The 27,514-nt window shown below is 38.2% G+C and overlaps 1 long non-coding RNA gene and 1 pseudogene across 3 annotated transcripts in view; both read right to left on the bottom strand.

Moving 5' to 3' along the window:
- LOC144300357 (uncharacterized) overlaps positions 1–27,514 on the bottom strand; it is a 216,601-nt gene that overhangs the window by 126,822 nt on the left and 62,265 nt on the right. The window lies entirely within an intron of this gene.
- Positions 16,425–17,364, bottom strand: LOC144300114 (developmental pluripotency-associated protein 4 pseudogene; annotated as a pseudogene).

The raw sequence follows: 27,514 nt of genomic DNA, 5'->3' as shown, positions 1-27,514 counted from the left end.
AGGGAGCCTGACATGGGACTCCATCCCGTCTCCAGGATCAGGCCCTGGGCTAAAGGCGGTGCTAAACCAACCGCTGAGCCACCCAGGCTGCCTTTTTTTTTTTTTTTCTTTTTAGAGATCTCTCCAGATTAATGTTCCAGAGAACACATTCAGGAAATGCTCTCTAGAGTCAATTCAAGCACTGATCTGAGTCAATACAAAGAACCTCAGGCTCTGTCGTTAAGGAAGGGAATTGTCAAGAGAAGACAGGATGAGGTTCAGAAGTTCTTGCTTCAGTGTCTAATAGTAGAGCCATGATCTATCTCTAAACTGGCAAAAGAAACTCCTGAAACTCAGGTTCTCCAGGGAAGATAAGACATAAGGATATGAGGCCAAAGACCCTGCAAGTAAGAAAAGGTAATTTTGTCTAATCTTTTCTCTATTCAGATAATCCTCAGATACTCAATGGCAATGTCTTCAGCCATAGTAGATTGTCAGGTCAGGAGAATAAAGCCCTAACTACCTGGCTTTGGAGATACAGCTAATAACTAACCTCAGGTCCCAAAGTTGCAGACGTTGGCAGGACAAAACATATGACCCAGATTTAGGATCTCAACTGTTCTCTCCTTCTTTGGAGATGACTATAATGTGGTGTGGACCAACAGAACATAGCAAAAATGCATATAGGAAAATGGTAGGCTCACAATGGGATCTCTACCAGAAATTACCCTTCTTATGAGAAAATCCCACACGGGTGGCAAAGTCCTTGAATTGGAGAGGATTTTGATTGCTGTATATAGCTGTCATCTGAAATTTGTTTAAAGGAAATCAAATCTGGGGTGCCTAGGTGCATCTGACTCTTGATTTTGGCTCATGTAATGATTACACGGTTGTGAGATTGAGCCCCGAGTTGTTTCACGCTCAGCGTGGAGTCTGCTTGAGATTCTCTCAGTCTCTGTCTCTGTCTGTCTGTCTCTCCCTCTCCCTCCCTCTTCCCCTCTCCCCACTTGTGCTATAAATAAATAAATAAATAAATAAATAAATAAATAAATAATTTTTTTTTTTACAAAAAGAAATGGAATCCATTCCAAAAGCCAGAGCTTTGGGACCAGGAAGCTAAAAGGGAAGCTCCAGATCTTGTTGGAAACATCTCATACGGAGCAAGCAGAAATTGGTCTGGGTGATAATTCAGTCCTTGGACCAGGGAAGACTGGCCTTGTAGTAGGAAGGGTTTAAGTGTAAGCCTTTTGGTTTTGTTCACATCCAACATTTTTCAGAGGCAGAGATTTCCTGCCCTAGCCTTCCCCCCACTATTTGCTCTCTGCTATAGCCAAAGATAAGAGACCAGCATATAGATTTTACAGAAAACAAGTCTTAGATAATTGTGCTGGAAAAGGATACTGATATAAAAGTAGCATAGATTATTCGAGACCTATGAAAAGCAGAAGCTTTAAAAAAGGTAAGATTTCAGAAGAGAGTCCATGACAGGAAGATTTCTGTGAAGCCTTGACAAACTTCCATATAAAAACAATATGAATGTTTAAGATCCCAAAAGAACTTTAAAAGTGCAGATGAAATTCATGATCATCACAACCACGAGTTATTGTTCTCATCCAAACAAAAGCTGTAAGTTTTAATAAGTCCTCATTAATTTCAAAATCAAAGTATAGGAGCTTGTAATCAAAGGATAAATGGAAAGCCAAATCAAGTGGCTCCGCATAAATGATGTAAGCAGAGAAAGAGAACTCCTAATGCTAACATGTATCGAGTACCTTCTATACGTCAGGCACTACTCTAATGGCTTTAAGGTAGGAACTATTATTATTTCTATTTGCAAATGACAAAACTGATGCATAGAGAAGCTTATCAATTTCTTCTCTGTTATACCATCCCCAAGCAGGAAATTGGAAATTCCAATCCAGGATGCCTGGCCCCACAACCTGAAGAAGGACTTCTAAGACCTGCACACTGGGGATAGCACCTCTGTAAGTTTCTACTTTGCCAGAAGATAGAAGTGCTTTGATGGCCTCTTCTTTATAAGAGAAGAGACAGTCTGCGTAAGTAGTACATAATTTCCTCTCATTCCCAGGGACAGTGGCTATCATGTGAACCACGGTGCTAGGAGGTGCCCGTATCTGAGAGCAGAGTGACAAAATGGCAAAAGGTCTCACTTTTGCATAGAGTGTTCTTATGGAGGATCTGCCTCTCTTACTAGATCATTTCTTTGTGGCGGCTCCTACTAGGGTGACCAACTCATCTTGCTTTGTCCAGGAGTTTCCCAGTTTCAGCACTGAAAGCCCTGGACAAACCAAGAGGGTTAGTCATCCTGAATCCTATATAGTCATTACAAGAGACATCTACATTTTCTTTCCTCCTCCCAAATCAAGGTAGGGCTCAAAGAAAAACAGACAAGTCCAGAAAAAAAAAAAAAAAAAAAAAAAAAAGAATCCCTTTTGTGATCTATTCTAATTCACAGGATAGCCATAGGCATTCCAGACCCACCTCAAATGGGATTGCACAGGAAATATCCAGCAGCAATATATAGATTTTCAAGTATTCCATGGGTTTAAGTGTCTAAGAACCAGGCAGGGTAAATTGAAGATCTTAACTGTAGTCCAGAAGAATCTAGTCAGATGAATATTTTCTAGATGATAAACAGGGCTGAAAATTTTGCATATAAACCTCCCATTCTAAAGTTAACCTGAGGATCCCTGGGTGGCGCAGCGGTTTAGCGCCTGACTTTGGCCCAGGGCACGATCCTGGAGACCCGGGATCGAATCCCACATCAGGCTCTCGGTGTATGGAGCCTGCTTCTCCCTCTGCCTGTGTCTCTGCCTCACTCTCTCTCTCTGTGTGACTATCATAAATAAATAAAAAAATTTATAAAAAAAAATAAAAACTTTATTTAAAAGTAAAAAATAAAAAAAAATAAAATAAAGTTAACCTGAGAAGGGTATTTGGCCAGCACACAAATAGACAGAGGGTCCAAAGGGCAATTCAAGTACTCTGTTTATGGGAAACACTGTAACGGAGTTAATCCCTCCCCATTTCAAGAATGAGTAATCAGAAACTGCAGGAAAAACAGTTTGATAAATATGCAAAACACGGGAAAAGTAATGTTATACTGAGGATACAGAATTCTGAGGAGGCAATTACACTGGGAATATTTAAAAAGTCACTGAATCGTACACTTTACAGTGATAAAATTTAGTGTATGTAAATTATACCTCAATAAAGCTATTTTAAAAAAATCTTAGGATGCAAATAGACGTGGCCTCTAAAAAACAAAGAAAACTATATAAGGAGAAAGACTGACATGCAATGACAATAGAAGGTTCTAAAATGCCAAAAGATATAAGGAGAGAAAGAAAATCAATAAACTGGGCGTTTATCTCATGGAATTAGAAAATGAACCATTAAGGAACACTAAGGAAAACTAGAGAGTGGGAATAATAAAAAGGGACACAATCATTTAATTTGAAAACAGATATGAGTCTATAAATAAGATTAAGCTTCTGATTATTGATTATTTCCTTTGTTATTAAATCACACACACAAAAAGCTAAATCCATTTTCATGAACTTGGATAGCAATATTTGAGATGGTCTGATTTAAAAGACAGGCTATGTCACATAGCATCTTTTCACTTGGTGTGTGAGTGGGGTCACAGGGGCACAATAAAAACACATTTTATTTAGGACATAGCAAACACTAAAAAACAACAGTGGTTTCAAAATATATAAATCCAAATACAAAACAATGAGCCCCAACTGGCCAAACAGTAAGCCACGACTGAAATTAATTGCTTCTCTTATGGATAATTCTATGAAACATGTTCTCAAGTATCAGGATTTACTCACCTGAGCCACAAACACTAGAACCAGAAAATATGGTTTATAAAAACTTTTGTTCCAAAGCTAGAAATTTTACAGATATGGGTAACTATAATTATAAAGAAGTATTATAAAATTCATGCTATCTTTCTAAATTAAGCTCTACTTAATACTGGCTGTAGTGAGTCTCACATATAGCATCAGTTAATAATGTTAGCTGATAAATTCAAGAGCTGATCATTTTAAAAACTAAACACACAAAATAAAATAAAATAAAATAAAAAATAAAATAAATAAAAAATAAACACAAAAAAGGACCAAAAAATAAGAATTTGTAAGAAGATACAATTTAAAAAATGTGAAAGAGTTATTACATCATTTTTAAAGCATAAGGTATGGATGTTGAATTTAATAATTTTAAAAATCAAGAACTTTAACAGGGACTACAATCACTAGCACAATTTGTTAAAACCAGAGTTTATGGCTCAGTAGTTCTAGGGTGATACACACAAAAAAATCTCATTTCTAACAAGTTCTCAGGTGATAAAGATGCTACTGGTTTGGAAATGACACCTTGGGAATTACTGATTTACATAAAGTAGAGATATTTCTGGATAAATATGAATAACTGAATGACTCAGGAAATTAACAACCTGAAAAATCAAAGTTATTGAGGAATTATTTTTTAAGTGGTTCTTAAAGCTAGAGAATTTGCCTGTTGTGTTCTTTAAAATATTAGGAAACATAATCCCCATGTCAGCACAACTTCTGAACATCAAAAAATATGGAAATCTATCCAATTCATTTGGAAGTTAGTATAACTCTGAAACCAAAACCTTAAATAGCACAAAAAGGAAAAAAAAAAAAAGTACAAACCTGCAGTTGTTTGACCATTTGTGTAGTTATGGAACCTCATCTGCATGAAATCTTAGGTGGGAGGCCAATTCATAAAGCCAACAAAAGCAGAAATGCTCCCTAGAGAAAGACTTTTCGGCCCTACCGTAGTAGCCATATAGAGATCACTATTTTAGTCCAAACTTACATGTAATATAAACTTCAAAATCCTACTAAGTAAAATAAGCATAAGCTGATGAATAAAAAGAAACAGCCAGGTACGTATTACCCCATAAATGTAGGGATCCTTTAATAATAAGATATCTGTCAGTACAAACCAAATCAATTGCTTCAATAAGAAAACAAATCGTTAAAACAACTATTTCCATTAAAAATGTTTTTGCGAGCTAGAAGTAGAACAGAACCTATTAATGATGAGTAAGAATATCAGGTTCAAACTAATCACATCCATTATAGAGACCCTATGGGCTTCTGAATACTTTCTCAAGACCTTAACACATTTTTTTAAGACTTCCAAACCTGTATAGAAAACCATTTCAGACTAGAAAAACTAATTTTACAGGTGAGGAGGTCCCTCACTGGAGTTTGGAAAGTTTGGGAAACCTCTTGTTACGGTTTCTTGTGTGTCCTTAATATGCATGGTGAATTTCTATGCAGTGCATCCCAAATCAGAATGACCTCGTACAATCTTCCTTTTCATGAACAACTTACAGAATTCTTTGGGGAAGTCCTATGCTAAAGGATCACTTTTTTTTTTTTTTTTTTTTTAAGTACACATGTGGTAGATACAATTTCCTCCATTTTATCCCAAAGACTGCCTTTGTAAGAGCTCACTGTGGCAGCACTATAATCCAGCAGCCTGGGATCCCTGGGTGGCGCAGCGGTTTGGCGCCTGCCTTTGGCCCAGGGCGCGATCCTGGAGACCCGAGATCGAGTCCCACGTCGGGCTCCCGGTGCATGGAGCCTGCTTCTCCCTCTGCCTGTGTCTCTGCCCCCCCCCCCCTCTCTCTGTGTGACTATCATAAATAAATAAAAATTAAAAAAAAATATTATAATCCAGCAGCCCTGGCAAAGATGTGGTAGCAACAGAGACCAGTGAAATGCCCTGAGGGTTGTGTTTTCATGTTATTTCTTGGGACTGTACCTGTTGTTATAGTTTAAATATTTTGGCATTTTCTTGACATTCCAGATGTTGACTAAAAGCTTCACAGGCTTCTAGGAAGTTCCATCTCTATCTTCTTGAAAAGATTTCCAAAAAAAAAAAAAAAAGATTTCCATGTAATTCTTTGGGACTTGTTTTATGCTTTACATGACACTATTTTTAAGTAAATATCATTTTGGCAGGTCTGAGATGCTGTGAGCTGTAATATGGAAGCACAGCAAACAACCATATATCTCCTAAGAATTCTTTCCCAAATAATAAGGAAAATTAAGCTTTAATATGTTTTGGTCCATATTCACTTCTCAGCTCTGTTAGGAAAGCAATACTCCTAAACTGCTATAGTGCACACAAATATAAGATGAAAAATATTGGGCAGCCTGGGTGGCTCAGCGGTTTAGCGTCGCCTTCAGCCCAGGGTCTGATCCTGGGATCGAGTCCCACATCAGGCTTCCTGCATGGAGCCTGCTTCTCCCTCTGCCTCTCTCTCTCTCTCTCTCTCTGTCTCTCATGAATAAATAAAATCTTTAAAAAAAAAAAAAGATGAAATTGCTTCATTCCTCCTGACACTGGGCAGGAAGTGCTGACTACTCATTGGTCTATGTAGGGTGTCCAGTAGACTCTGTGTACTCTTTTTATGATTTATATATTATTCCCTACTTCAATCATGCCTCCTGATAGGCTATTCCCTCTTACAATTATAATGATGGAAAAGAAATGCCTTAACATTAAACTACTTCTTTAGCAAAATCAGAATGCAGTAAATAATGTTTAATTCCCTTTTGGAATCTAAGCAGATTTCCCCCACTATATTTATTGACCCTTTCAAACAATTTCACACTGTAGATCAACTATTTTCTCCTTTTTTCCTTTTTTTGGAGAGTTGGGGGGTGGCGCAGTTAAGGTTATATTAAGGACACTGCCCAGTGTACAAATCACTCTTTGAAAGGGTGTAGATTTAAGGAAGAAGTAACATTTAATAAAGCAAAAAAAAAAAAAAATGGCACTACATTAATCTAAAATGTCTAGCTCATCCTTCAAGCATGACTTTCTTCTAAGAAGTATGTTAACCATTAGAGAAACCTCTTTTATTTATGTGTTAAATCTTTCTCTATATGTCTACAATGGCTTAATATATAGTTTCTTAAGGGGGAGGGGTGTTTGTTTTTGTTTCAGAAAATTTATTCAAGCAAAATCAATTATATTAATTATCTCAATATCCTAAAAAGAAGAAATTCATCATTCATTCTTAGTGTCTTAGGATAAAGGGCAAATAAATTCAAATGAAAATGGCCTACTAGACAGGCAGCATTGTGCTCAGTAATGCAGAAGATACAAACGAAGTAGAAAATATATCACCTGTTCACAAAAAGCCTATGCTCTACATGAAAAAGGAATACTTAGAAGACTTAAAAAACAGATACAACAGGAGGACAAAGTTCTGAGGCTATAATTCATGTGGCTTTGTCACAGAACAACATCACATTTTAAGATAAAGCAAATTTAAGTAGAAATTTTAATTTTTACATTCACTTCTCAAAGGCTATACTAAACAATCAGTAGGTTTCATTTTGAAACCACCTCAGAAAGGCAAATTTAGCCCTAGACTGGATTTTGAACATCTTCCCTTTCTCTAGAAACTCGGCATATAGCCATATAGGTTGTATACTGCACAACTCAAGATTGTAGCAGTTACATGGAGCATGAAGCAAAGGGTGCCCTGAGGGATCATGCAATGGGGCATCCACCATCATATCAGAACTCATGTTCCCCACATCTATTGTTCCTCATCATCTCCTATCTTGATCAAAAACAAAGTATTTTTTGTTTTATTTTGTTGATTTAATTTAAATTCCATTTAATTAAGATATTAAGAGTCTCAGAAGTAATTTTGTGATTCATCAGTTGCATATAACACCCATGCTCATTACATCAAGTGCCCTCCTTAATGTCCATCATTCAGTTACCCCATCTGCTCACACACCTTCCCTCCAGCAACCCTCAATTTGTTTGCTATAGTTAAGAGTCTCTTATGATCTGTCTCCCTCTGTTTTCATCTTATTTTTCCTTCCCTTATTCTGTGTTCACCTGTTTTGTTTCTCAAATTCCACATGAGTGAAAAAATATATTTGTCTTTCTCTGACTTATTTCCCTTAGCATGATACCCTCTAGTTCCATTCACATTGTTGCAAATGGCAAGATTTCATTCTTTTTGATGGATGAGTAATATTCCACGGTATATATATACCACATCTTTATCCATTTATCTAGCAATGGACATCTGGGTTCTTCCCATATTTTGGCTATTGCAGAACACAAAGATTTTTTTTTAATCTTGTTTTAAATTTCCCTCATTCCCTTTTTCTGTTGCCTGTTAATTCTTTCTGTTTTCTGTTGCCACTATACACATGCATACACCTACATATATGTACTTTATTTATAGTAAGTCAGGGAATATACCTCTTTATCACACCTGCCCTTGGATTTCATTATGGTACCACTTTTTTACATTTTTGAATAAATTTTTGTCAGACTCCATTTGTATTGATATATTTATTCAACTAAAATGTATTGAGAATCTATTACTCAATATTTACTACTACCACTTATTGCATATATATATATATATACCTCCACATATGTGCATTTTCATGAATATGTGTGTGCCACACATACTTCTGTGGCAGACAGTTTGTTGCCTCCATCAAATGGCACCTCTTCATCCTTCCTCCTTGCTATTAGAATCAAGCTTCAGTTCAGGTATCAAGGTATTGATTCTCTTCAATTCAGAGAAGGTAGACCTGGCTCTTGGTTTAGATGACAAGTTCTGAACAATGGGATAGAAGAGGAAGTTTGATGGAGGAAGGAAAGCTTCTAGGGGAACGCCTTCCTCTCTCATATTGAGGCAAGCATGGGAGGCAAGCATGGGAGGAGTTTCTTGCCTTCGACATGACTGATGCCCAGAGCTGCTGTGGCTACCTTGCCATAAAGGTGAACCAAGTTTGTCATAAAGACAAAACCAAGTAAACCACTGAGACCCTGATTCAGAGCCAGACATTGGTAAGCCACAAAACCAATGTCAGAAATGGCCCTAATTCCTGATATGTAAGGGAAAAAGAAAGTCCTGTTATTTCACATATGACTAGTAAAGCAGTTTCTTAAAGCCTAAAAGTATTTCTAACTGATATAGCTCTTCTCCACATGAAATAAAATCTCACCATTTGTTAAACAATTTCAGGTTTCAGTGAGCATGAGGAAGAGCACCTTGGAGGGCTTTGGACTTTCCCTGGGGCTGTGATGTCAGAGCACTTAAGTCTGTGTCTTTTATGACTTCAATAAGGTCATTTATCTTACTATTGCATCTACCTGATCTCTGCATATATTTAGTGAGCCTAGGTTTTGAACCCTGTGCATGAAGGAAAACTCTGAGAGAAGTGGCAACCCTCTGCAAACAACAATGTGAAAAAAGAGCAACAAGCAAAGCCAAGTTCTGCAAACAGTGAGTAATGACCACATAATCAAGATCACCAGAGCTGTCTGTGCACAGCTCATATGGGAAGAAGGACCGATCGTATTTAACTCGATTCAGCCCCATCTGAACAGATGCAGCTGATTACAATGAACAGCACCATTCCCAAGCACAAAGAACTCACACAGTGCTCATTCTGAAATGTTCAAAAACAAGGTGAATGCATATTGGAGAATTTACTGAACATTGGCTTCTAAGCCAAATGATCCTCCTTCCAGAGCTACGTTCCAGCTTGCTGCTATTTTAAACAAAAATTTAAATGTGGATAAAATATGTCACAGCAAAAGCTGTAAAGCTGTAATAAATCACTCAGAAAGCACAATTCATAAAAATTTGCTTACATGAGCATTATGTTAGTAATTTAGCTGTGGATCTTCTTGACAGGTAGACACTGCTAGATGCATGATTCAAAGAAGAAAAATAAAGACTTACTCTGATACTAACCAAGTGTGCTCAGAATTTAGCAGAATAGCAAGATGCACTAGTAGCACAGTTACCACAGGGGAACCAGCTCCAATAGGCATTGAGAGACAGTCTGAATCATGAGCCATGAGAACAACGGCTCCCACTGAATAGACTCTATTATGTCTTAGGACAAATTAGTAAAAAAAAAAAAAAAAGTCGTCTATATAGGATATACTTTATATATGCAAAAATCTAAGATCAAGAAAGAAGTATTTGAAAAAAAGCATAAACTGAAGCCCTGGTTCTTCCATTTTCTATTGTATGTCACTGTGAAAATGGCTTCACCACTCTGAGCTGCCATTTCCTCATTTGATATCCTGCTGTGTTGAATCACAATTTGAAATATCTCATTTATTTGTGCTTTTGTCCATCTCCCTCAGTAGAATATGAGCTACAAATAGAAGAATCATGCCTCATGCCTGTTTCGGGTCTCTACAGTACCCCTCTGACCTAGTCCGGGGGTTGGCCTAATACAGATACTCAATAAAAATACTGAATAGTTCAATAAAACCAAATTCCTGAGATTGTTTTAAGAACTAAGGGAGATACTGTGCTTTCCGCTGTTTTGCAAACTGTACGGTATGATAAAAAGTAATATTAACAATGGTCTCAATGAACTTATCTTGAGTTTATAAAAAGTAAAGCTATAACTAGTATTGTTGAGTCACTCGACCTCTTGATGCCACAGATGGACATTCTAAAATGGAGATAACCCACCTCACCTTGAAGTGAGAATAATATAAAATAATGTGTGGTAAACTGAATAATGGCCCCCCAAGTTCTAATCTCTGGAATCTGTGAATTTTAATTTATATGATAAAAGAGACTTTACAGATATTATCAAGTTAAGGATCTTGAGATAGGGTCATTATCTTAATTATCCCAATGAGTTCAATGTATTCACAAAGGTCCTACTAAGAGGGACATAAGAGGACTCAAGAGTTAGCAGAGAAGGCGATGTGATGATGGAAGCAAAGGCTGGAGTGACACACTTTGTTTTTGTGGTTGTCGTTTTTGTTTTTAATTTTATTTAAATTCAATTGATTAACATATAATGTATTACTGGTTTCAGAGGTAGACATCAGTCATTCATCGGTCTTATATAAGACCCAGTGCTCATTACATCACGTGTCTTCCTTAATGCTCATCACTCAGTTACCCCATCTCTCCACCTCCCCTCCTCCAGTGACCCTCAGTTTGTTTCCTATGATGAGTCTCTTATGGTTTGTCTCCCTCTCTGATTTCATCTTTATTTTTTCCTCTCCTCTCCTATGATCCTCTGTTTTGTTCACTTTGAAGACAGAGGAAGGGGTCACAAGCCAAGGAACAGAGGCAGCTATCAACAGCTGGAGAAAAGGCAAAGTATTGTATTCTCTGCCTCAGAGCCTCCAGCCTTGACTTCAGCCCAAGGAAACTGATCTCAGACTTGGCCCTCAGAACTGTAAGACAATAAATCTGTATCATCTTAAGTCACTATGTTTTGAGTAATTTTTTTACACGAGCAACAAGAAATTAATACAAGTATGTTAAATTGGTTTTAGCTGTGAATCAGTACACAAGAACAGTGTATTACGGTTTTATATCTGGAGGAACAGTATGAAGAAATCACTGCATTCAAAGGAACGGTACACAAAAAAAATACAAAAAAACAAAACAAAACAAAAAAATAAAGGAACGGTACATCAGCCACTAAATGATATAATTTTTTTTTATTTTATCCATTTATTTATTTGAGAGAGAGTGAGAGAAAGAGAGCATAAGCTGGGCTGGGGGATGGGAAGGCAGAGGCAGAGAGAGAAGCAGACTCCATCCTGAGCAGGGAGCCCCACATGGGCTCGGTCCCAGGACCCCGGGATCATGACCTGAGCCAAAGACAGACACTTAACCAGGCACCCCTGAATGATATAATTTTAAAAGAATTAATTGGTTAGGCCTTTGATGTTGTTAGAAGATTACTGCTAGGATAGATATTAATTAACCCTCCCCCACTCCGCCTCTGACAAAGACATTTTGGAATTATAATTAAAGCTTGCATATGTTGTAGTACATGTTTTTTTTGTACATTGACTCATTTAATTCTTGCAACATCCCTATGTGGTTGGTATCACCATCCCCATTTTATGTACAAGAAAACTGTAGCTCAGAGGGATCAAGTAACTTGCCCGAGGTGAAATACATGTATAGCTGGAGACCAGTTATTTTTATGGCAGCTTGGCTTTGGAATCATGAAGATTTCTGCAGATCAAGCTGAGAGCAATAAGGAAAAATTGCTTCATCCTGCTTCCTGCTATATCATTGGTTGCCTGAGGACTTCTCACGCACTCCATCTCTATCGTAACTATACAGAACAATAGAACAAAATTAAATTGGACTTCTGCCTAGAGTTGCAGAGTCTCACTCTAAAGTGTCAAAGATTACAGATTTCTCTATCGACATTAACTTGCCAGGCATTTAATTAGAGAGAGCCCTCATTCTGCTCCATAGATAAGCTTTAAAACAGGAATAAAATTACTAGCAAATAGATTCATTCTCTTTTGCTTTACTAGGGACAGTCTGGGTTAGACAAACTTTGAAATATTTTATCCTTTTCTTGGTCTCTCTTCTTTATACATGTGTAAAGATGGGGTTAACTTGCAGCTGATTAGCTGTGACAGCTCTACGCTTATCTCTAGGCACCCCTGCAACCATGGATCTGATAAGGGTGGCCCAGATACAGCTGAAATACACTAGTCAGTAATTTGTAAAGTGCTCTTTAAATTATGAAAGTCCCTTGGAAGTACCAGCTTATCTACATTGCTTACTGAAAATTTACAGACCAATGATATACACTTGGCTCACCTGGATACACAACTTTGTTTGGGCTTTGTGACCTGCAGGATATGAAAGATTTCTCAGTAAACTCAAGCCTCAGCTTCATAGAACTTGTTGGATTGCAATCCAGAGACGAGCTGTGTCCTGTGCAATTTGAAAGAGGACCTTGAAAGCTGCACCTGACTGTCTCAAATATCCCTGATCTTTGCCTGGGCAAAAAAAAAAAAAATCCTTCTCCTTTTACTGTTTTGTGTCCTTTGTCTTTATTAAAAGTTTATGAAAGCATATTTTGTGGAGTCTTGTCAGTCCTTGCAACTGCATGACCCTATGTAATTGCTGCAGTATATATTCTGATCCACTATAACAGAGCCCAGAAAACCAGTGGATTTTGCGGCTTTTAAAAAACTGAGGATTAACAGTGTGTTTCAAGTATGTCTAGAGTTTAAAACCTGCCACCCAGTTCTGGGACTTCAAAGGCATTTTCCTTTCATTTATTGGCTCTTTCTCAAACATTCAGTGTGTACTGACTATGTGCAAACACGTATCAACAATCCACAGTCACACTGACCTGCCCCTTCTCTCTACAAATCTCTAAACAAAACACACACAGTATTTGAAGTCCAGTGTCATTTGATTAACCTCAATAACATTCCAATCCCACCCCAGAAACCAATGGTAGACTATATTTAACCCGATGGATTGCATTCTGTGCAAGGAAGCAGATCTATAAAGTTCAGAAATTTCAAGCTCTCTCCTTTTGTATTGCGTGTCCAAAGATTTTTTTAATGTATATGATTGAGAAATGAGAGCAGCCTCCATTATTCATATGAATTATATTTTCTGAAAATGTGTTTCAATTGAATTAAACAGTAATAGCTAATCAGTAACATCCTAAAGTAAAGACAAAATTTTGCTCACATCTGAACATCTTCTATCTTACCAATCTTTAAAATGTGAATACTACCAATATTTGGGGCACCAAGTAATAGCACAGCCTGTTACCAGAGGATGATTTTGTTGGCTTGTGGCCTGCTGAAGCAAACTAGCAGGGTAGTGGATCCTGTAGGTTGCTCTCGGGATACAAGTGTTTCTTAGAGCTGGACATACATTAGTTCTCCTTTCTCCTTCAAATCATGTGGTTTCTTCATACATTTATTTTGCAACTCCAGGCTAGTGAGAGTAAACTGTATTTTCAACCCTTCATATCATGTTCTTGCCTTTTGCTGGGTCATTGCACACATTTTTTTTTTTTTTGTCTGCCTAGAATACTTGTCCTTTCCCTTTATCTCCTTGTCATCCTTCCAAATTACTTGGCCAACATCTTCTTATACTTTACGCCTCAGTGTAGGCACTTTTCCTCCAGAATGTCTTTTTTGATTCCTCAGACCAGATGAAAGGCCGCTGTCCCATACATTCCAATAGCTCTCTCCACTTCCCCTTTCAGAATATTATCACTTTCTTGTAATTAGCTGTTTAACCTTCTGACTTCACCCCATAAATTGGAAACCTCATCAAGTTCACATTGTTGAAGATTAGCACCTGGGATGATGCAGGGCATATGGCCTCAAATGTGTTCACTCATAGGTCTCTTCAAGGCTTCCTCCTCCACTGTCCAGGGAGGTCATCTATGCTTATCATTGTGAGATTATTTAATAACACTGCTATGGAAAATGTGAAACTGTATCCGATTTGCATACATGTGCATTCATATGCATAAGTGCTATTAGAAAGGCAATCTACATAACTTTTTTCTTTGAGAAGTGTTAATGGGTGACCTTTGCCAAAACCATAAAGTCTGAATACCCAACCCATTCCCACCTTCTAACCCCTGCTTTTATCACTCATTATCCCCAAACCAGTGCTGACATACCTTCATCTTTCCTTCAACAAATCATTTCCCTTTTGTTCAGTGTCTACCCCCCACCCAAGTTTTTGTATCACTGTTTCCATGCTACAAAACCCAAATTATCTACATATTAGTAACTCAATTGGTCACACATATTTGGACCAATTGGATGATTTTTGTAGATTTAAAAATAATTCCTCAAGGTAGTTCATGGTTTGTCATAAAACTACACAAGGTCAAAATCTGACCCATGAAGATAATAGTTTGTGACAACAACTACTATAGGTTATATTAGCAATACTTAATTTTGATTGAGTGCTTAGTGCTAGGTTCTATGCTAAATGTTCCAAGAATTGTTCTCATTTAATCCTCATAGAAATCTATGACATAGTACTATTGCTCTCTTTAAAAAAAAAAAAAATAGAAAATTGAAACAAGAAGAATTAAGGAATGCAACTAAGATCACCCCATTGGCTAAGATCACCCCATTAACAGTGCAGATCTGGGGCTCAAACCAAGGCAATGTAACCCTACAGCCCATCTGATTACCATTAGTACTCCTCAAAAATAAGAAAAATCAAAGTTTAGGGATCCCTGGGTGGCGCAGCGGTTTGGCACCTGCCTTTGACCCAGGGCGCGATCCTGGAGACCCCGGATCAAATCCCACGTCGGGCTCCCGGTGCATGGAGCCTGCTTCTCCCTCTGCCTGTCTCTGCCTCTCTCTCTCTCTCTCTCTCTCTCTCTCTCCCTGTGTGACTATCATAAATAAATAAAAATTTAAAAAAAGAAAAAAGAAAAATCAAAGTTTAGAACTTCTGCCTAACCAAATGAGTTTATCAGTTTTACAATGAGTTTTACCTCTGACGGTTGAATATCTTATGAAAATATATAAATTTTAATGATTTTCACTGCATATTTCCCTGTAAGAAAATGTGTCAGCCACAAACAATTCATGACATGGGTTGGCAACACTGTCTAGAACTATAGCTCTCACTTCCACATGAATTTATTAATATAAGCATGATGCCACAAGTACTAAAACTGAATCATCATTTGGTTCCTTAAAAAAAAAGCTTTACAGAATTTTTTTTTACATAAATGTATAGCTTTTTTTTTAATGTTCCTCATACTTCATTTGAGTGGTTTTAAAAAAGAATCATGCCAAAGAAAATAATGATTTTTAGCTTAATCCTGAGTTAATATTAAGAATTTGCCCACAATGCATATGGCCTCCTATATACAATAGATGATTTTATATACAATTTAAAATCCAATACATTATGAATTTATGATTCAGAAGTACCCTTAAATATTTTTAAGCAGTAGAAACACACAAGATAGTTACAAGTAGAAATAATACCCGCAAAGTGTTCCATATTATGATCCCAGAGACATACCATAGAGGTCTCAGGTTATTAAGAAAACATCAAAAAATGTTTTCGATATTAAGAGTATGTTTTTGGGAGTGGGAAAGAATAACAGCTTTCCCTTTGGTTTAAAATACTCAACAGCCTGAAGTCACGAACAAAGAAGGTGTAGCCGTCTCTGGAGGAGTTGGAATTGCAGAGAAATCCAGCGTGGAAGCACACCTGTACTTTCCACTCCACCTCCCACCCCCAAACCCTCTGCCAGGCGGGGCTCAGGTTCCCACTTTAAAAGAAGTTAAGGTCACTTCTATTTCAGAAGGGCAAATGTTTGGTAGTATGAATGACTTTTTCTTATTAAGTCGAATGAATGGTAATTTCTGAAATGCTCTTCCAATTTAAAATCTAAGAGCTCCTGCATCTCAACCCATGAAGCCACAGGCCCCATGGAGGTTGGAGGGTAACATCTGCAATGCACTAGCCTGTGTCCCTGTAAGCAGGAAGCATGGAGGGTGTGAGCAGCCTACAGTCCAGCCATCAGTGTCACCACGGAGTTGACTGTAGTTCTCTTTGTACCATTGATTATAATCACAGCTGTGTCCTTTTTCCTGCTATCAAAAGCTCATTGGAGGCTTTTCATTAACACCTGATTCCTGCGAACACATTTGGGGCACAGCATATTGTCCTCCAGCTGTGGGGGTGGAAAGTTACAAGCGGGGAGCAAGAAGAGGGCGCATACTCTCCCCTGCTTTTCAGGCACCCAGGCTTGTCCTGCATGAAATTGCAGGTGAACCCAACCTTCTGTGTCTGCAGGCATACTTCTCCCATGGACCACACACCACTTGGCACCGTGGGCCTCCTATAGTGATGCCACTGTCTCCATCTTCCCAGCCCTGGCTGCAATTCTGGACCAGGAGGCAAATCTGGGGCCGAAGTGGTCACAACAACAGTATTGACCCCCTCCAGGAGAGCATCAGACCCCTCCCTCAGGCAGCCACTTCAGGAGGGTAGGTTCCATCAGAAGGTATCTTTGTTCCAGGACTTTCCAGAGATATTTCCCCTTTGTCCATCATCAACCTTCTTTGTGTCTGGGTGAGAATCTTGGCCTCCTCTGCGGTGACAGGAATGTTCTTCTTTTGATCTGGGTAAGCATATCCGCAGATTCGCTTATATACATCTAATTTCTGGCCTTTGGTGCTCAGCTTGAGTTCTTGGCACCAGGCCCACAGGATGTCTCCGTGAAGCAAGTTGGCTGGTGGCAGTTTCGAAGGTAATGGAGGAACTGGGATTTTCTTCCGAATTCTTACTCTTGTACTCTCTTGTGCCGTCTTTTCTGAACGGGAAGCTTTGCCTTCTTTCATAGATCTCTTCCGTTTGGTCCCACTTGCTGGGGTTCCTGGTAACTTTGGTTCACCATACGCCTGCTGTTTCTCTTTGGCTTCTTCTGATACAGGTTGGGATTGGCCAGCCAGATAGTCTTCCCCCGACTTCGTGGAGCCCTTTTTGCCTTTTGCTTTCTCCATATCCAAAGAGAAGTCAAGGTTGACAAAAAGTCTTACTCCTCCAGAATTTTTAAGAGAAGACACATTTCTACTGCAGCAACATTTGCTGGCCTATGAATGTCTGAAAGTGTTTAATGAATAATTTTGACCACCTCAAAATTTTCCACCTTTTTAACAGACGTAGTAAATAGAAAGCGAAGCCTGTGCATCCTGCCAAATCCTTTTTACATTATGAAATAGAATTAACAACTTCACATAGAAAAGGTGGAATATAGTGAGTCAAATAAATAATATATAAATCTTAATTGTGGGGGAGGAGATGGGTGAAATAGGTGTCCGGGATTAAAGAGTACACTTACGATGATGAACACTAAGGAACACATAAAAGTGTTGAATCACTGTATTATACACCTGAAACTAATATAATACAGTACATTAAGTAGATTGGAATTGAAATAAATAACTTAATAAAAAAGGAATGCATGAATCTTAATTTTTTCAGGCACAAAACTCACACTGGATTACCTTTTGCTTGTCTTACATATTGCCATGAATACCCTCAGCAGTCAGGTGAGGAAAGCACCAGGAAGAGCGACTCTTCAAAAATGCAAACCAGGGGATCCCTGGGTGGCTCAGTGGTTTAGCGCCTGCCTTTGGCCCAGGGCGTGATCCTGGAGTCCTGGGATCAAGTCCCGCTTCGGGCTCCTGGCATGGAGCCTGCTTCTCCCTCCTCCTGTGTCTGTGCCTCTCTCTCTCTCTCTCTCTATCATAAATAAATAAATAAATAAATAAATAAATAAATAAATAAATAAAAAGAATCTGTTAAAAATGCAAACCATATGTCCCCATGAGATAGGCACCATTTAGCTGCCTACCACACAGAAGCTCTCAATGGCCAGTAGATGCCAGCTAGCGAAGCAAAGGCACCAACACGGAGGGACCATAATCATAGGCAATTAAGAAAGGGACATATGGCCTTTCCCTTTTCTTAACCCAACACCAGAGGAGTTAGGCCTTGAAAGACAGAGAGGAAGAAGTATCTCAGAATCAGACTCTACCATCTACACACACACACACACACACACACACACACACACACACTTCACCTGGGTATCATCTAATTATCCTTCAGGACTCAGCTCAGCTCTCTCTCTAGGAAAGTACCTTTCCTGACCCCTATCCCGCTCCCAGCCTACCTCCTAGCCCCCTCACAACTTCATACTGAAATTCTAAAAGATGTCCTTTTCCAGTTCTCCCATAGCCTACCCCAGCATAACCCTCATCAGCACCTACCACACTAAAGTCTGTCCTTTACTCTTACCTCCATTCCCCATTAGACTATAAACTCTTTGTGAGCAGAGGCCATATCTTCATATTTATAATCTCTAGTGCCTAATAGAGTGTCTGGAATTTAGTAGATGCTTAAACATTTATTGAATGAATGAATAATGACTGTTAAAGCAAGTGTAGTTTAAGACATTATTTTTATTCTGAGGTTTATCATCCTCTGCATAAGCATCATGGCAACCTCCCTGCAATTCATCCCAGGGTCCCTTCTCTTTTTATTCTCTCTGTAAGTGATCTTATCCATCACTCCTGTGGCTTCAATTGTGACATTTATGACTCTGAATGTGCCTGAATTCCAAATCTATATTACTACTTTTCTTCTGAACTCTAAATGGGCATTTTTAACTATACTGAACATTCCACCTGGATTCTTACTCTAAAGTCACTCATTACCTTCCTCTCAAGTTCTTCTCCCTCCCCTCCTCTAGTCGACATCATAATGCATCTGTGTCTTCATATGAGAGACCTTGACCCCTTTCATTCTGGCACCATCTTATCTAGTCAGGCACCAACTCCTGTCAGTTTTGCCTTTTAAATCTTCCTAATTTTCCTCATCTCAGCCATTACTCTGTCAGTTCAGACCCTCAGTCTCTTACATTTGCTCTTCTGAAAGCTTCTTAGATAACCCTCCTAACTTGAATTAAATCACCTTGTATTCCCTTTTCATCACAGGGACACATCCCCGTTTGAGTATATCAAGTATCATGGTAGCATTATGGATACAATGATGAGTAAGACAATCAAAGTCCCTACCCCTGTGTTAGCTGAGGTAAACACTAAGCTTTCTGGAATCATATACCAGGCACTTCCTGATCTGAATCATCCATCTTCTAGCCTTAGCTCCTTCCATTCTTCTGCTCACATCCTATGCTAGTCACTTAAACATGTCAACCTCTTATTCTTTCTCAAAATATTTTGCCTTGGGACATGCTATTCCCTCTGCCTGGGATTTTCTTGTATAACCAGCCCATTCTATTAGCTGATAAATGTCTGCTCATTCTTCAAGACATAATTCAAATGTCATGTCTTCAGTGTAGCTTTCTCATAGTCAATCATTCTTCCGTGTGATCATGGCACTCCGGGCCTGCCTCTTTTATAGCATGGGTCACAATGTACTATAATTACAGATATGTACCGATCTGTCTCAGCCCATTTGACAGTGAATTCTTCCAGAGGAGACTTCATTATCCTTGTATCTATGCAGAATCTAGCACATTGTTTGTTATACAGTAAACCATAATACTTATATGTGGTGTTAAATAAATAAACAAGAGGAGTAGAGCAAGTATATATTTTATCTCTCTTATTCCTGTCTCAGAAACAAAAGATAAACATTCAGAAACAAGAAAGCATAAACACCGGGTCTCTTGATCCTTTAGTTTGAAATTTCTGCCAATTTGTTTTCCTTAAGTGAATGCCACAACTGAGTTTTAACCATTTAATGTTTCTAAAAAGGTTTATTTTAAGAAATGGACTCTTAACTATAGAGAACAAGCTGACAGTTACCAGAGGGGAGGTGGATGGAGGGAAATGGGAGAAATAGGTGACGGGGATTAAGGAGGGCATTTGTTGTGATGAACCAAGTGTTGTGTTGAATCACTATATTATACATCTGGAGTTAATATTACAATGTATGTTAACTAGAATTTAAATAAAAATATATGAAAGTAAAATGAAAAGGCTTCTTTTTCAACTGAATAAGTAAAGGTACATTTCTTTGTATAATGCACCATAAAGCAACAAACTGAAAATGGAAAACCAAAAGTGTCTTTCAGAATTATGAAGGCCGGTATATAGTGACATATGTGCTGGCCTTATGTAACCCATCCTCTGCCCTAGCAAGCTGGAAGCAGCCAGACATGGCATTTTTCTTTTCTGAGACTCAGATTCATCATCTGTAAACTGAGCAGAACAGACTCTGCCCCCTTCCAGTCTGATAATCAATGACACTATAATACTCCATAGAATTGCCAGAAATGCCACCAATGCATAAAAATGAATACAAAAGCTACAGACAAGAGGAACTCACAAAGGGGCATCCTCAACTAAAGCTAACATGGCTACACAGAAGCAAGGAGACCCGGGTAAGATAATTTGAATTATGTCAAGGGATTCTGGCTGAAATGCCAACAAATACATGCAATTATTCTAAGTGTGCACAGGAGAAAAGAGACAAAATGAGATTGTTGAAGCTTTAAAATGTCTTAAGAAATGTGAATCTCACAGGGCTCAATCAAATGACACGGAAAGGCAGAAACATTTAATGACTTAGAGGCAAGGGCTTAAAAGGGCCTACTTATATCACCACATCTCCCCATTCCTTTTCAATTTGATAAAACCAATAATCACAAAATGTTCCAGTTACGCATTGTCTCTACGACTTGCTTAAAATAATGTTTCGTTTAGCCAAAGCCTGAGCTCCTTTTCTTCACTAGTATCTATGAAGGTGAGTGGGAATAAGAAGACCATCACAGAAGAATATCTATCAAGGTATCTATCAGGTATTTACCAATCTCAAGAATCAGTTGCACACCTAAATATTCCTAGCCCAAATGTTCTAACCTACAGAGGTACATCATTTTGTTTGAGTTTCCCCCTTCATCTCCCAAATGTCATGCTCTGTGCCCCTGACAGCTGCTGTGTTTTGCCAGTCTGTTGGTTTCTAAGCTGCTCTGCATGTGACCGGCTGTGATATGAGAAGAGGGAGAACAGATAAAAAGATGAAGAGAGCACTAGAGCAGAGCAAAACAGCTGCCAGAGGCAAGGTACGTAAAAGCAGACACTAGAGGTGGAAAACTTTTCAAAGAGACTTCTGTGCAAATGAAGATTAGAAACATGTGGAAGGTCAACAAACAGGGGAATTGGGCACGAGTTTGCAAATCCACTTTCATAAATTCTGTTCTGATCATCCTTTTAAAAAGGTAATTTCATTTCACTTTAGTCAGAAGGGAATGATTACTTAAAAGCATCCAGACCATGTTTTTCAAAGAACAGTTTACTGAACTTTAAAGAACTCTTTCAGCTTTAGAGAAATGAAATCAACAAATTGTAATATATTTAAATTCTAGAATTAATGATTTGATATATTTTTATATACGTTGTGAAAGAATTCCCACCAGGACGCCTGGGAGGCTCATTGGCTAAACTGTCTGCCTTTGGCTCAGGTCATGATCCCAGGATCCTGGGATTGAGTCCCCTGCTGGGCTCCCTGCATGGAGCCTGCTTCTCCCTCTGCCTGTGTCTCTGCCTCTCTCTCTCTCTGTGTGTATCTCATGAATAAATGAATAAAATCTTAAAAAAAAAAAAAAATCCCACCATTGAGTTGACTAACACATTCATCACCCATTTTGCTTTGTCTTTTTATTTGTTTGGGTTATTTTTGTTTGAGTTGTAGGAGTTCCATATATGTTTTAGATATTAATCCATCATTGCATAGTTTGTGGATATTTTTTCCCATTCCATAGGTTACCTATTCATTTTGTTGATCCTTACTTTTGCAAGTGCAGAAGATTTTTAGTTTGACGTAGCCCCACTCATTCCTTTTGCTTTTGTTGCCTTTGCTTTTAGTGTCAAATCCAAAAAATTATTTCCAAGATCAATGTCAAGAAACTTACTCCTTATGATTTATTCTAGGAGTTTAACGGTCTCAGATCTTATGTCCAGTCTTGGATCCATTTTAAGTTGATTGTTATGTATGGTGTAAGATGAGCATTCATTTTCATTCTTTTGCATATTATTGTACACTTTTTCAACATTTATTGAAGAGATTGCCTGCTTTGTAAAGACTTAATTGATTTTATCTCTGGGTCTATTTATCAGTCCTCTATTCTGTTCCATTGATTTATATGTCTGTTATGCCAGCTACCATACTGTTTTGATTACTATAATTTTGTGACATAATTTGTAATCATCAAGTGTGATGCTTCCAACTTGGTTTGTCTTTCTCAATATTCCCTCAGGGTCTTTCATGGTGCCATAAGAATTTTAGGATTTTTTTTTTTAATTTCTGTTGAAAATGTCATTGAAATTTGATAAGGATTACATTAAAACTACATTTTTTATATTGTCTATACATTAAAAATTATTGTAAGAATTGTTTTTTAATACTTTTTCTCTTAATCTTTATACTTGTGTTATAAATTATTTACCCACCATTATTACAATAGCAGAGAACTATGGATTTAAGCTATATCTTTGCCTTTACCTATAAATTTCATATTTTCATATGCTTTTAATATTATTAATTAATATCCTTTCATTTAAGCTTGAGAACTCAATAATATTTCTTACAAGCCTGGTCTACTTATGCACTTCTTCAGATTCTGTTTATCTGGAAAACTCTATCTCCTTTTAATTCTACCAGATGGAATGTTCTTGGTTGGCAATTTTTTTTCCAGCACTTTGAATATATTATCCCACTCCTTTCTGGCCTGCAAAGTTTCTGTTTAAATATCCACTGATAGTCTTATAAGGGGTTCCTTTGTATGTAACAAGTTTTTCTCTTACTGCTTTTAAATTTTTCTCCTTGTCTTTAACTTTTGAGAATTAGTTATAATGTGTTTCAGTGTGGGTCTCCTCAGATTCACTGCATTTGATAATCTTTAGGTTTCTTGGATCTGTATATCTATTTCTTTCCCCAAGTTAGGAAAGTTTTCAGCCAGCATTCCTCTGACTAATCTTGCTGTCCCTTTTAATCTCTTTTTTTTCCCTTCTGTGACCCCCAAAGTGTGTATATTTTTCTGTTTAATGTCTTCCCTTAAGCCTCCAATGCTATCTTCACAGGTTTCCTTTTTTCTTCCCTGATTAATGAATTTCATGCCCTATTTTCAAGTTCATTGATCTCTTCTTGCATGTGATCTATTCCGCTATTGAATGCCTCCACTGAATTTTTCTCTTTTTTAAAAGATTTTATTTATTTATTCACGAGAGACACACACAGAGAGAGAGGCAGAGACACAGGCAGAGGGAGAAGCAGGCTCCATGCAGGGAGCCCGACATGGGACTCAATCCTGGGTCTCCAGGATCACACCCTGGGCTGAAGGCGCCGCTAAACTGCTGAGCCACCGGGGCTACCCTTCCTTTTGTAATTTGAAAATATTTTATATTTTCTTTGTTGAAATTATCAATTGGTTCATGCACTGCTTTCTTAATCTGGATGAACATCTTTAGGAGCATTAAATTGAACTTTCTAATAGGTAAGTCACTTATCTCAAATCCCTGAAGATCAACTTCTAGAGATTTATCTTCTTCTTCTATTTGGACCATATTTCCCTGTTTCTTCATTTTCCTTGACTCTGTGTTGCTTTCTGCACATTAGATTAAATAGCCATCTCTCCCAGTCTTGACAGAATAGTAGAGTGGTCTCATGTAGGAAAGGAACCTAGTAAGCCCCAGCTCTTGATTGTTTCTTAAAACTCTGTGATTGTCTAGGACACATCTTGGTTCTTAGTTGTTGCCAGTAGTTGATGGTGTCTCAAAGAATAGGTTCATATTCAGTACCCTAGATGCAGACTAGGGTACTGATTAAAAACTAGACCCCCTAGACAGTATCTGGAAAAGTATGAAGTTAAACCCACTGGGAGATAGAAACTGGAAGATGGGCATTTTGCCCATACTGAGCCTGGGAATATATAACAGGGGCATGTATAACAAGGGGGTATGTGAACAGACATTTAAAAATAAAAAGTGTTTCTTTGTTTGCTACAATCCAGTGGATCTCATGAATGTAAATCCACTTGGCTATCAGAGCCAGGTAATCTGGAGGCCTATCCCTTCAGTGGCAAATGCAAATAAAAAAACCAACCAAACAAAAAACAACAACAAATGGGGCACTAGATAAGTGCACAAGCTCCTTTCAGAGAGATGATGGTGACCTGACTTTCATTTGGGGACAAGGCAAAAGGAGAAGGTGGGGAAAATAGCCACCAGCTCCCTGGGTTCAGCTCCTAGCTACATGTGAGTTAATTAGAAGACAGATGTTCAATCAGCAGATTATAAAATCAAACCTCTTCCAGGGAAAGATGGAGATGGGCATTTTTTGCCTGATCCTTCTGCACTGAGCCCCTGGGTGGTGGCGGGAGGGAACTACTAGGACAATGGAATGGAAGTGGCAAGTGTTCATGCAGCCATTAAGAACTGCTTATTTGCTATTGTCCTGTGAGTTTTGTGAATTCAAACCCCCCACTGGCTTTCAGAACTGGGGGTTTGTGGGGCTGGCCCTCAGCCTGAAAAGTTGGGGTGCTAGCTGAGTAGCTCAAATCTTTCACCCCTTAGGCATAGGCTGACACTGGGGGTTCCACACCTATTTATGTCACTGTGCTGAGGGTAAGGTTTATGGCAAGAGTATGTATCAGTCTCTCATTCTGATGTGTATATTTTCTCTTTCACCCAAGTGTAGGAGCACTCAACTATTTTCTGAATTTCTCTCAGAGGGAATTGCTCCTTATGCAGTTGTACAACGGTGTGTCTTGAGGCGCCTGGGTGGCTCAGTGGTTGAGTGTCTGCCTTTGGCTCAGGTCAGGATCCCGGGGTCCTGAGATGGAGTCCTGCAGGCTCCCCATTGGGAGCCTGCTTCTCTCTCTGCCTACATCTCTCCCTCTCTTTCTCTCTGTGTCTCTCATGAATGAATAAATAAAACCTCTAAAAAAAAAAAAAAGAAAGAAAGAAATATGCAATGCCTGTTTTTTAAAGGTCTTCAGAGACCACTTTACCCAAAACAAATATCAACTTCCTATAACATATTTGAGATAATGTTTCAAGCAATGGAAGGTAATACACGTATTCAATCACTATATGTATTTATCCTGTTTACCACTATCTATATTTATCCACTTTATATATTAATCCCACTTGGTTAGAATCTCATTTTCTAAGCACATCTAGTGTGTAGTATGCCTGAGTGAGCCACCATGTTCATGGGGCCTCTGGAGGACCATCTCGTACTCTCTCTTAACTTCAGTCATTAGCCTAATATTTGATTCGGTTCATGGGAACCCTCATTCTATTGTTCCTCCGCTGGCACACCCTACTTCTCAACCAGAGATTAAAATCTTACACGGAGTTCTCTCTCACTTGCCTAGCATCCTGGTGGCTAGATTCTGCTCCTGTGTCCATGGTGTCTGCCATGACTAAATCATAAATAATCCTGCCAGACTTCACACCAGAACCTCACCCTGCCAAATCCTGCTGCACAGGGTCTGTCATTCAATGAGCTCCCTGGCTACATTGGCAGTTTGACTGACATTAGCCTCTACCCTGTTGTCTTGTACTACTCTATAACCAAATCAATTTCTGAGATTTATCTAATCTTAGTTCTATCCTCATCTTAACCACTGAAAGCTTCCTCTTATCCCAGATTATTCCCAATAGTAGAGACATATACTTTACTTCAAAAATTAAATTTATGCTCTCCATGGCCCATGTGCTCCCTGCTACTTATCTTCTGGATTCATTATTTTTCAACTCTCTCCTCTGAAGAAAAGGGAGCTGGTTTATAAAAACGTCTACAAACATCCCTAAGTGATGGTTGTACAGAAGAAAAGAAGAATTCTGAATCCTGATCCAAATTTTCTTGAGACAATTGGACAGTGAGTTAATGGAGACAATCTCAAGGAGCCACTCTAGCCATGCAAGGAGCCATTCCAGCCTCTCCCACGTAAGTGGTCCATAGATGCAGCTAAACCATCTTAGCCCACTGAGGAAATATATTCATACAGCTGGACTTAGGTTGTACAATTAACTTATCTCTTAAAACTATTGGTTGCTCTCAATACCCCCTGATGTGAGAGGCCAGTTCCACCTGTGTCCACACCTAACCTAACCCAACCAACAGAGACTTGCTTTCCCCACCACTTCAAGGTTCAGATGAAGCACTCATCATGGGGCATGTAACCTGACTTTTCCAATGGCTGCTCACAGGGATTGGCTAACACAATCCATAAGGACAGAGTAGTTAATACCCTAGAGAAAATACATTAACCAATGAGAAACAGAAGATGACAAGGAGATTTAAGATAAATTCATTTCCTTTTCTCTCTTCCAATTCCAATGGACTTTTTTAAGACCAGGTGATTCTAGGTAACCTCTCTAGAAATGTCCTGTAACTAAACTACTGCCTATGTTATATAATGCTTCAAAAGCCTTTAGAATACTGTAGGGAAAGCTTTTTTAAAAATTGGCTTATGTGTATACCTGAGCTCTTAAAACTCTCTTAACAGCTAAAATATCTGCAGGGTTGCAGAAAAATAATTCTGCTTTAAATAGTCTGAAACAAAAACAAACAAAACCAGACAAGTAATATTATTCTTGATATTAAAACCTATTTTCCCCATTTCTTTCTCTTTTCTCTTGCTGCTCATACTATGTCTTTATTCTATGAGCTCCCATTTCCTGGGTTTAGTCAAAAGCAATTAAATTCTAAATATTGAATTTAGAAAACTTTTTTCTGAGATTAAAAGTCATATACTTTTTTTAAAGATCTAGTTATTTGGGAAAATATATTGGAAATCATGCTGCTAAGTTTGTTTCCTCTGATGTCCTGGTTCAGTATTCTTTTATCATAAAACATAAAACTTAGCAAAACAAACAGTTAAAAATTTACAGATGTATATTTAAAGTCAAAAACTGCTTTGTTAATAATAAACAATAACAGGAGATGTAATCAGCTCAGTAACTCACTACCTTGTATTTGCTCCCCTGCCTAACTTTCCTTCACTCTTGCTGCTCTGGGATTACAGACCCAAGTAAAGCAGGAACATGTAAATTTTGCCTCATATTCTCCTTTCTAGGGAGGTTGGTCTAAGACATAGTATATTAATATCAATTA

This window comes from Canis aureus, chromosome 28, assembly GCF_053574225.1.
Source record: "Canis aureus isolate CA01 chromosome 28, VMU_Caureus_v.1.0, whole genome shotgun sequence".
In the NCBI taxonomy this organism is placed as follows: Eukaryota; Metazoa; Chordata; class Mammalia; order Carnivora; family Canidae; genus Canis; species Canis aureus.
The sequence above is the reverse complement of the archived record's forward strand: the minus strand, read 5'-3'. Positions and strand labels throughout refer to the sequence as shown.